Here is an 11,531-nt window from a genome sequence, read left to right on the forward strand (position 1 = left end):
AGAAATGTGGTGAAGACCCTTGGAGGACCAAATCCAAGAAGAGTTCAGGGTAAATTTGAAAATTTTGTTCTTCTTAAGGCTGGGATAAAATGAAGTAAGAAAGATAATACTAGAATAAGCAATGATTGATAACACTGAAATAAGTATAGGATAAAATTAATTACACACCTACATATTTTTTTGAAAATGTTTCCAATTGTGTATAATTCTTTATACTTAAGGATAATTCTAGGAATTGTTTGTGCCTAGCTCCTTTATGAGAGTATTATTTCTTTTTAAAAAAATCAAAAGTATGTCAATCTTTGACCCTCAAAACTACTATCTTTGGGAATGGCACCTAGTGATAGCTTAATTAATACCTAGGTAGAAATAAAACAACTTCTGGAATGCTAGCTTTGCAAATCTAAGCCAAAACCTATCCCATGAGAGCAAAAGTCCAAACTGGTGCTTTAAAATACTCTTAAACATCTATCTCTTGACTCTTCTCTTATTTCTTTTCTTTGAATTTCAACAAAGAACAAAAGAAAGTTTGTTTCTTTCCTATTCCAAAGTTTCTTAACTATTTATTCTTAAGAAACACAGTTTTGTTTTGCCTTCCATTACTGATACTCTGTTCATCTACTTGTCAAGGGCATAGGTAACTGACACCATTTCTATTCTCCTGGTTCCTGATCATTTAAATAAATTCAGTATTCATGTTCTGCATTGTATAGCAACAAGTGTTCCATTAGGGCCTTCACTATGACCCTAACAAAATATTCCCATTTCTAAGATTGTATTCTTCCAAACGGTTAACAGGAGGAAAAGGAAGTGGGGAGTTCCTATTGCACTCACTAGAGTTTTCTCACATGATCCCAGCTGGGGCCAAGATTGGTAAATCAAGAAAGAACAGCCCTTTCATAAGAAAGAGAAAGTAGATGTGAGAAGTTCTGTTCCTCCTGCCAAAGATCTTTCCATCATTTCAATTATATGGGGAAAAAAATTAAGAAAAATGCAGATTAAGTAGTGGGAGACAAGAAGAATGATTCTATCATTTATTGACAGGCTGGGGAGGCTGGTCTTCTTTACACTATGGTCTTGAAAATCATTCTGTGATGTTGCTGGGACCAGTGAAGTCACTGATTCTCTGGGAGTAGGGTGGATTAACCAAGAAAGGAATCTATTATCAGTCCTAGAGGGCTGGCTATTAAATCTGTGGCTCTTCCATTTTTTTCTTTCTCTTTGACCGCTAGTTACTTACAGAAATTTTAGTGTTCATTAGCACCTTCAGCCTGGGGCTGAAATACAGAAAAGAGTTAAAATTCAGATGATAGTTTTCCATAGCTTCATTTTCATTTCTAGGCACCAACTCTGGGTTGGTTTCCATACTACACTGAAGGGGATTCTATTGTTCTCCTCCACATGTTATTGTTAACACAATAAAGCAGGCATGGATGTGACTTGTGCTTCTGTGAGCTGGCTATGTACAGAAATGTATTGTTACTCATTTCCTGCCCATTCTTCTCTTCCAGAGAGATATTTATTCTTATACTGGGACAACTACTGATAAGTTGTAAATTTATTCAGATAAGTTATAAATTTAATCCCCAGAATATCAGTTGCTATGGGATAGGATTATGCTCCATTGGTAGCAGTTGCCCAGAGGTTCTGAGCCCCACTATTGTAAATGTTAGAAATTATCTTTATGGCACATTTTCTGAAAACTTAAGATTTATGGGTCTGAGAACAACTCAGCTAAAGAAAACTGCTATACACTATACAGGCAAATTTGGGGGGGAAAAGTAACAGAATTCAGGGCCAAGTGTCTGTCCATGGTGTCTGACAAGAAAGAAGATTATTCTAGAAGTAACGAGGAGTATACTCTACCCAAAGATGAATATGGTAAAATGTCAAGAAAGAATATTTTTATTATGATGGGATATCAGTGTGAAATGGAATGTAGAAGCTACTCTACGTTCTTCCTCTACCACCGTCCACTTCCTCTACCACTTTTTATCCTGGATTAAGACTCTTGCACTGTCAGGCAGATCAGTTTCAATACAGCAAAGGCTCCAGGTGCAGCCGTCACTGAGGCAGCCAGCAAAAGATGAGGAGTCAATGTGCAACGTCAGTGTAACAGAGGCTGCTTTCTTATCCTAAAATTCTTGGCTAATGAGAATGATCTGCTACCCACCACTATGTCTCAAATACCGATTCTTTCAAGGAACTCAGTTTAGAGAAATAGTTATCACTTGTCTTTCCTTCACTCTCTAGCAGACCAGCTGTAGACTGATAATTTCCTATCACAGTTGTAGAGCAGAGAGGCTTGGCTTTCATTATAATAAGGGAATATAGGGAGTTTGGGAAGAACATGTACACATTGCTATGTTTAAGACGCATAATCAATAAGGTCTTACTGTGTAGTACAGGGAACCCTCCTCAATGTTATATGGCAGCCTGGATGGGAGGGGAATTGGGAAGAGAATGGATACATACATATGTATGGCTGAGTCCCTTCATTGTTCACTTGAAACTATCACAACATTGTTAATCAGTTGTACTCCAATACAAAATTTTTTAAAATTTAAATAATATAATAGAGGAATAAAAATACTAATTCAGGAAAAAACCTAATTCAGCTATGACGGCTGGATCAAACGTCTATATGATGAGATAGTTAAGTTCATAAATGACCTCAGCGTGGTAATCTTCAAATAGAAAACTGAGTCAACTTTGTGTGTTCCTAGCAATAAAGCCAGAGAAGGCAATTGCACCCCACTCCAGTACTCTTGCCTGGAAACCCCATGGATGGAGGAGCCTGGTAGGCTGCAGGCCATGGGGTCGCCAGGAGTCGGACACAACTGAGCGACTTCACTTTCACTTTTCACTTTCATGCATTAGAGGAGGAAATGGCAACCCACTCCAGTGTTCTTGCCTGGAGAATCCCAGGGACGGGGGAGCCTGGTGGGCTGCCATCTATGGGGTCACACAGAGTTGGACACGACTGAAGTGACTTAGCAGTAGCAGCAGCAGCGATAAAGCAGTTTTCCCTGTGCTGATTGAAGTAGCCATCCCTGCACTGGGGAACCTTAGGAAGGACCTGGAAAGTATATTCCATACAAAGTAAACTCCAGGGATACTGATTGAGGCCAAAACAAAACTAGTGTTCAGGCCAGAAAACTCACCCACATTATAGCAGTACACAGTTCTGGGGATTAAGTGAAAGGAACATACATTTTTATTGTTTATTTTGCCATCTTGCTGGAGTATGGCCAGGTTAATGTAGGTTACATTGGGCACAGCAGCTGCAGAAACTGAGTTCAGTAAGAAACATTCTTCTGAGTATGGTAAGTAGCATATACCTTTTTCATTAAGTAATCTCAGTGCAACTCATCTCAGAGTTCCCAGGGCTCTGCTGGATACAGAGGTTTTTCAATAGCTTTCTTGCAGGGACTTTCCTCAATGACAGAAACTTGTCCCCAGTGTTCAGTTAACCTGAGGTTTTCCTGATGGTTGACTACTTAATTCTCCAAATTCAGGTTCTCATAGTAAAATAACCTGCTCTTTCTACTTCCGGGGTTGTTCCATGAGCAGAGTAGCTTGTTCAGTCTCTAAGTTGTGTCTGACTCTTTGTAACTCCATGAACTGAAGCATGCTAGGCTTCCCTGTCCTTTGCTATCTCCCAGAGTTTGCTCAAACTCATGTCCATTGAGTTAGTGATGCCACCCAACTATCTCATCCTCAGTCACCCCCTTCTCCTCCTGCCTGCAATCTTTCCCAGGATCAGGGTTTTTTTTTCCAATGAGCTGTCTCTTAGCATAAGTGGCCAAAGTATTGGAGCTTCAGCATCAGTCCTTCCAATGAATATTCAGAGTTCATTTCCTTTAGGATTCACTGATTTGATCTCCCTGCTGTCCCAAGGACTTTCAAGAGTCTTCTCCAGCACCGCAATTCAAAGGCATTAATTCTTCAGCACTCAGCCTTCTTTATGGTCCAACTCTCACATCTGTACATAACTACTGGAAAAACCATAGCTTTGACTCTACAGACCTTTGTCGGCAAAGTGACGTCTCTCCTTTTTAATATGCTATCTAGGCCTGTCATAGCTTTTCTTCCAAGGAGCAAATGTCTTTTAATTTCATGCCTGAACTCACCATCCGCAGTGATTTTGGAGCCCAAGAAAGTAAAATCTGTCACCGTTTCCACTTTTTCTCTATTTGCCATGAAGTGCTGAGACCATATGCCATGATCTTAGTTTTTTGAATATTGAAGAGTAGCTGGTGTTCTTTAATCTGGGGCTGCCCATATGCAGCCCTGATTATCATTCTTGTTGGCATACAGAGGAACTTTTAACTTGTCTGTGCATTCAGGTTGTTGCTCTCTGAAATCTGTGCCTTGATGACTGGTGACTTTGCTACCACTGCAAGGAGTGTGATGTATGTCTACATGACTTTTGTTAAGCTTCTGACAAAAGCCAGAGCAGCCCAGACACTGATCCACTGAGGAATGTAAACTCCAAATAGAGCAATTTAAAAAATTCTGCTCAGTTGTGTCCAACTCTTTGCAACCCCACAGAACGTAGCCTACTAGGCTCGTCTGTCCATGGAATTCTCCAGGCAAGAATACTGGAGTGGGTAGCCATTCTCTTCTCCAGGGGATCTTCCCAACCCAAGGATTGAACCTGAGTCTCCTGCATTGCAGGTAGATTCTTTACTGTCTGAACCACCAGGGAAGCCCCCTAATATAACATATTGGTCATGTAATATGGTTATTTACCTGCCTCTTCCATTTTCTTACTTTTAACAAGTGCTTTGGTTCTTTAGGGTTTCCTTGGGCTTCCCTGGTGGCTCAGATGGTAAAGAATCTGCCTGCAATGTGGGAAATCTGGGTTCAATACCTGGGTTGGGGAGATCCCCTGAAGGAGGGCACGGCAACCCACTCCAGCATTCTTGCCTGGAGAATCCAGATGGACAGAGGAACCTGGCAGGCTATAGTCCATGGGGTGGCAAAGAGTCAGACACAACTAAGTGACTAAGCACAGTTAGTCCCTTAGGGAAGACAAAATATGAATCCCAGGGGAATTTCCACTGAATTCCTAGAACACAGGTACCCTAAATGTGGTGTTCTTTTTGGTTCAGTCTACTTGATCCTTAGGAACATTGTCTGAATATCAGTAACTATTTTCAAGGTAGCCTACCTTTCTCATATAGTGTCTTCCAGAAGCCGCTATCATAAGGAATCCCTTCAGCATACTTATTCTGCATTCAGTCATGTCTTTGCCAGGAAACTGGGGATATCTAGTTTGTCCACAGTCTGTAGGGTGGCTAAGGGATCTCTCACCTTCAGGGTGGACCCACAAGATAAGCTTTTGGGGAGGAGGTTTTGTTGGGGAGGAGTCTTGTGTTAGCTATTAAGGAGAATTCCAAAGTGAAAGCTTTGCTCTTGGTCATCTGAGCATTTCTTTCTCATTGAAGAATTTCAGGGCATTCCAGTTTGGCTCAGAATGTTTGTTGGTTGGTCACTAAGTCATGTTTGACTATTTTGCAACCCCATGGACTATAGCCCGCCAGGCTCCTCTGTCCATGGAATTCTCTAGGCAAGAACACTGGAATGGGTAGCTATTCCCTTCTCCAGAGGATCTTCCCGACCCAAGGATGAAACCTGTGTCCCCTGCACTGGCAGGTGGACTCTTTACCACTGAGCCACCTGGGAAGCCCTTGGTCCAGAATATGAAGTGCTTAATTGAAGTAAAAGCAGGTCTTTCTTGGAGTAGCTGTGAGCTATAATAGTTCCACACCATCCCCACATCAGGAATGATATGACAGGACTTTGTGTTGTAAGAAATACTTCCAGAAAATATACTGAGATAGTTTTTATGAATTTCTTTCTCCTCTAGTATTTATTGAGCTCAATCCCAATTTATTCTCAGACATTCTGATTTAATTACCTAGGATGGGGACCAGGGCTCCTGATGATCTGAATATGAAGCCTGCAACGGCAGCCACCAACCACCCACACCCTTCATTCCACACATGAGGAAATCAGGGGATTAATTAAAATGGTACCAATGTAGCATATTTAAGTAAAAAATTTTTCATAAGTAAGTAGTTAATAATTTTTAAAACATGAACCTTCTTGACCAAGGGAGGCTTAACTGTTTGAACAACTGTTTACCATTTCCACTTGTTTTTTTCTAGGAACTAAAGGTCTTCCTTATCCCTGATATTAACTCTGTGAACACAGATTAACCTTTATAACCTTTTTTTAAAAAAAAAAAAAAAAAGAACTACCAGCCAAATATTTACCCACAGGAGCTGACACAAACAAGTTTAAAAAGAAAAAAGAATAAAACTTAAAATAACATAGCTGACTCTCACTTTCAACTTTCTCTAACAGAACTTTAGTATAAAAAGAGTTAGAAGAGCTATTTTAAGTAGCTTACAAAATTAAAAACCAAACAAGGATTAAAATATGAGAGGCTAGGCTTCCCTGGTGGTCCAGTGGTTAAGAATCCACCTACCAATGCAGGGGACACAGGTTCAATCCTTGGTCCGGGAAGACCCCTCAGGGCAACTAAGCCTGTGTGCCACAACTACTGAGCCCACGCTCTGGAGCCTATGCTCTGCAACATGAGAAACCACTGCAATGAGAAGCCCGCATGCCTCAAAGAAGAGTGGCCCTCACTTGCTTCAACAAGAGAAACCACACGCAGCAACAAAGACTCAGCCAAAAATAAATAAATAAATAAATAATCTTTTAAAAATCCAAGAGGTAAGCAGGTGCCATGGTGATTTTTTAAATGGCTGAACCTTCTTTGACACACCTCCCTCCAAGAGCAGGGTCTATTCCCTCCCCTTGACACAGAAAGGTTAGTGATTGGTTTAACCAATAAAGCAGGACTCAACAAACCTTTTCTTTAAGGACCAGATAGTAAATATTTTAGGCTTTGCAGACCATATGGTTTCTGTTGCAACTACTAAACTCTGCATCAGAGCATGAAAGCAGCCATAGAAGGTATGTAAACAAATGGACATGGCTGTGTTCCAATGATACCTTTTTTATAGAGACAGGTGGCAGGCTGGATTTAGCATCAAGCCATAATTTGCTGATCCCTGCCATCAATAGAGTATGGAAGAAGTGATGCTCTGTGACTGCTGAAAGTAACAGTGTTAGCTGCTCAGTCATGTCCGACTCTTTTCCAACCCCATGGACTACAGCCCCCCAGGCTCCTCTGTCCATGGGCTTCTCCAGGAAAGAATGCTACCTTGAGTTTGCCATTCCCTTCTCCAGGGGGTCTTCCTGACCCAGGGATTAAATCCAAGTCACCTGCATTGCAGGCTGATTCTTTATCACTGAGCCACAAGGGAAGCTCTATGATTGCTGAGGTGAAGTCATAAAAGGCCACAGAGATTCTACCTGTGTCTCCTGGAACACTCAGCTTCCTCTTGGAACTTGGCCACTATCCTGGGAGAAGCCCGCATCAGAAAGAGAGGACCCACACAGGTGCTTCATGTCATCCAGGTGCCAGCATGAGCATGAGGAAGCCTCCACATGATTCCAGTTTCCAGCCTTTCAAACCCCCCTCAACCTTTGAGTCTTCTCTGCAGAGGTTTTGGACATCGTGGAGCAGAGATAAAACATCCCCACCATACCATCTGAATTCCATAAGGATAATAAAACTGTTGTTGTTTTTATGTGACTAGGTTCGAAGGCAGTTTGTTGTGCACCAATAAATAATGAGGATAGATTAACTGAAAAAGTATAAGAGCCCATGTGGAAGGCTAAGAATCAGTGCTTGACACTGTTGCAGTTTCAGATACTTTGTTGTTGTTCAGTTGCTCAGTCATGTCCAAATTTTTGTGACCCCACGGATGGCAGCACACCAGGCTTCCCTGTCCTTCTCTATCTCCGGGACTTTGCTCAAACTCACCATTGAGTCAGTGATGCCGTCCAAACATCTCATCCTCTGTCGTCCCCTTCTCCTTCTGCCTTCAATCTTTCCCAACATCAGGGTCTTTTCCAATGAGTCAGCTCTTCTGATCAGGTGGCCAAAGTATTGAAGCTTCTGCATCAGTCCTTCCAATGAATATGTAAGGTTGATTCCCTTTAGGACTTACTGATTGGATCTCCTTGAAGTCCAAGGGACTCTCAAGAGTCTTCTCCAACACCACAATTCAAAAGCATCAATTCTTCGACGTTCAGCCTTCTTTATGGTCCATCTTTCACATCCATATATAACTAGTGGAAAAACCATAGCTTTGACTATACGGACCTTTGTTGGCAAAGTGATGTCTGTTGTTTAATATGCTGTCTAGGTTTTCATAGCTTTTCTTCCAAGAAGCAAGCGTTTTTTTAAATTTCATTGCTGCAATCACTGTCCACAGTGATTCTGGAGCCCAGGAAAATAAAATCTGCCACTGTTTCCACTTTTTTCCTAGATTCTTTGTAAGTAATACTTAAAATTTATGATGCTAGTCTATACTAGAAAAGCTTTCTAACATTAAGTAGTATGAACTATGCTAGTAGTCACATTTAAATTACAGTGAATTGATTTCATCACAGCAAGCAAGAGAGAATGCCAACATAAGCAAGTCAGTCTTTTGTAACCTAATCTTGGAAGTGACATCCATTACTTTTGCCATGTTCTACTTATCAGAAGCAAACTATTAGGTCCACCCCACACACAGAGGCAAAATTATCGAGGGGCAGTTTAGAAGCATGCCTACCTCAGGATGTAAGAGAGGTTAAGTTTTAGGAGGAATGTTTGCATACCTAAAAATAGTCTTTTTCTACTCTCACATTTAATTGATAGTTTGGGCATGGAATTCAAGTTAGGCTGACTCTCCCCCCACCCCACTTACTCCTCAGGCTGCCCTGAGGAGACAGAAAGGGGGAAGCCAGACATGCAAGGTGAGGATACCGAGCTCTTTAATGACCCCCACTGCATGAGGAAAAGTCAGTAATGGTCTTCTTCATATTCCCTGGAGGACCTGGCCAGATGCAGATCAGGTGAAAAAGTGTAGGAGAGCAGACCTAAGAAGATAAAACTTAGAAGATAAAGCATCAAAAGCATCAGCTATGTGCCAAACACTTGGAGACCTCTATGCTTTGAAGAAATAGTCATTACAGTGTATCTTTATCTCACCAGTCATCTGAACAATCTGCCTAACAGAAAACAAAAGAATTGAGTGAAGATGAAATCGGGACTCTGAAACATCAAAACCAAATAGACAACAAAAAAGCCAAAACCAAAATCAGTAAAACTTCTGAACGGGAACAAAAATATAAGGACACAAACAGCAATGCTCAGACCCAGCACAAAGGAAGGAGATGAACTAAATGAAGACATTTTATCTTTAACTGTTGACGAGAATGGAAACACTTAAAAACCTTTGACATTTCTTTAAAAGAAATTTTTTTAAAGTTGAAATGTAGTTGATTTTGAGGGCCTCCCTGGTAGCTCAGATGGTAAAGAATCCACCTGTGATGCAGGAGATCTGGATTTGAACCCTGGGTGAGGAAGATCCCCTGGAGAAGGGAATAGTAACTTAGAGAATTTCAATAGACAGAGGAGCCTGGTGGGCTAGAGTCAGACACAATTGAGCAACATCACCACATTACCATTGTTGATTTACAATATTAGTTTCAGGTGTAAAACACTTTCAATATTTTTATAGGGTAGATTCCATTTAAACTTATTACAACATAATGGTTATATTCCCTTTTGCTGTACAATATACCCTTATTTTAAACATAATAGCTTGCACTGAAATTTCAATTCTTATATACAAAACAAAACCTACCTCTAGATGGACATGAGGCTGACAACTCCTATAAATTCTCTTTGCTTTTGATGAATCTCAAACATTGCTGAAGTGCAAGACAAATCCTGGTGAGAAGGCAGTGAGAAGGTCCTAAGAAGGTGACACCAGTTAACATGTTCTGTGGAGAAACAGCAGAGTCAGCTGCTAAAAAGAAACCCTTGGGGAAGTAAGAGACTCATAATCATGATGATGTGTGAACACATCAGAGGAAGAACACCATGCTGGTGAGCTATGCTGATAAATTTCATCCTCAAGAGAAGAACCTGTAGGCTTCCTTCCTCATGAAACTGACACAGGAATGCCAGCTGTATAATTTCACACTGGAATAACTAAGAAGTAGGACTAAATTTGGAGCACAGTCATGGCCAGTCAGACGTTGTGTCCAGTAGATTTTCTTCAGAAATGAACACTGTTGCCTCAAGACTTGTAGGGAAGTATTTTGGGGCTTCCCTTGTAGCTCAGTCAGTAAAGAATCTGCCTGCAATGCAGAAGACCTGCGTTCGATTCCTGGGTTGGGAAGATCCCCTGGAGAAGGAAATGGCAACTCACTCCAGTATTTTTGCCTGGAGAATCCCTGTGGACAGGGGAGCCTGGCAGGCTACAGTCCATGGGGTCACAAGAGTCGGACATGACTTAGCAACTAAACCACCACCACCATCCCTAAGCTATCTGCACACGCTATGCCTCCTATGCCTTATGCACTTGGTTGGCAAGATCAGTGTCTGTTATGGGCATACCTGTTGCACTGAAAACAACTGAGGAAGTTTGTTCTTTTATCCATCAATTACCATAACTATTTCAGAATTTGATGATGTAATTTCTGTTTCTTCTCAGAATAATGAGAAGGGTAATGACCTGAAGGAAATTTATCATTTTCTCAGTGGACAGATAAGCATTATGCTTTTGAAATTTTAATAGATCTCCCGCAAGCACTTGTTTTATGTTTAGATGGTATCCATGGTGATACAAATTTGAGATGAAATAACAGTCTAGCTGGCCGACCATTTGTCCTTGCAGTATATCAACAGATTTTCATTTCATATTTATCACTGTTGTCCTTTGAAGTGTCGTATCTTAACCTTTTTTAAAAAGTCCTATCATTTTCAAGAGTCTTTGGAGAAAATCTCCAGAGGGCAAATCTTTGATGTTTTCTTTGCAGTTAGCAGGATGACTGCGGCATTGCATTCACTAATGAGGTGATGGAAAATGTTAAAACTTAGTATGGATTTTGGTTTGAGGAAGCCATAAATTTGATAACCAAACTTAACACTTGGATGAAACTTCTTGGAAATTCCACAGACCTCAGATAGTACAGTGGTAAAGAATCTGCCTGCCAATGCAGGAGACTCAGGAGACCTAGGTTTGATCCCTGGGTTGGGAAGTTTCCCTGGAGTAGGAAATGGCAACACACTCCAGTATTCTTGCCTGGAAAATTCCATGACCAGGAGAGCCTGGCAGGCTATAGTCCATGGAGTCTCAAAGAGTTAGAAGTGACTTAGTGACTAAACAACAACAACAATACATGGAAAAACTACTTTACACATTTTATTATTTAGACTGAGCTGTAAGCATAAGTATGATATTTCCAGACTGTTAGTCGCTCAGTCGTGCCCAACTCTTTGCGACCCCATGGACCGCAGCCCACTAGGCTCCTGTGTCCATGAGATTTTCCAGGCAAGGATACTGGAGTGGGTTGCCATTTCCTTCTCCAGGGGAACTTCCCAACCC

The 11,531-nt window shown here is 41.1% G+C and overlaps 1 pseudogene; it reads left to right on the plus strand.

Annotated features, from left to right (window-relative positions):
* Positions 1-8,697: 8,697 nt before the first annotated feature.
* On the plus strand, positions 8,698-11,113 carry LOC139185467 (52 kDa repressor of the inhibitor of the protein kinase-like; annotated as a pseudogene).
* The last annotated feature ends 418 nt before the right edge of the window (positions 11,114-11,531 follow it).

This window comes from Bos indicus, chromosome 10 (assembly GCF_029378745.1).
Source record: "Bos indicus isolate NIAB-ARS_2022 breed Sahiwal x Tharparkar chromosome 10, NIAB-ARS_B.indTharparkar_mat_pri_1.0, whole genome shotgun sequence".
NCBI lineage: Eukaryota > Metazoa > Chordata > Mammalia > Artiodactyla > Bovidae > Bos > Bos indicus.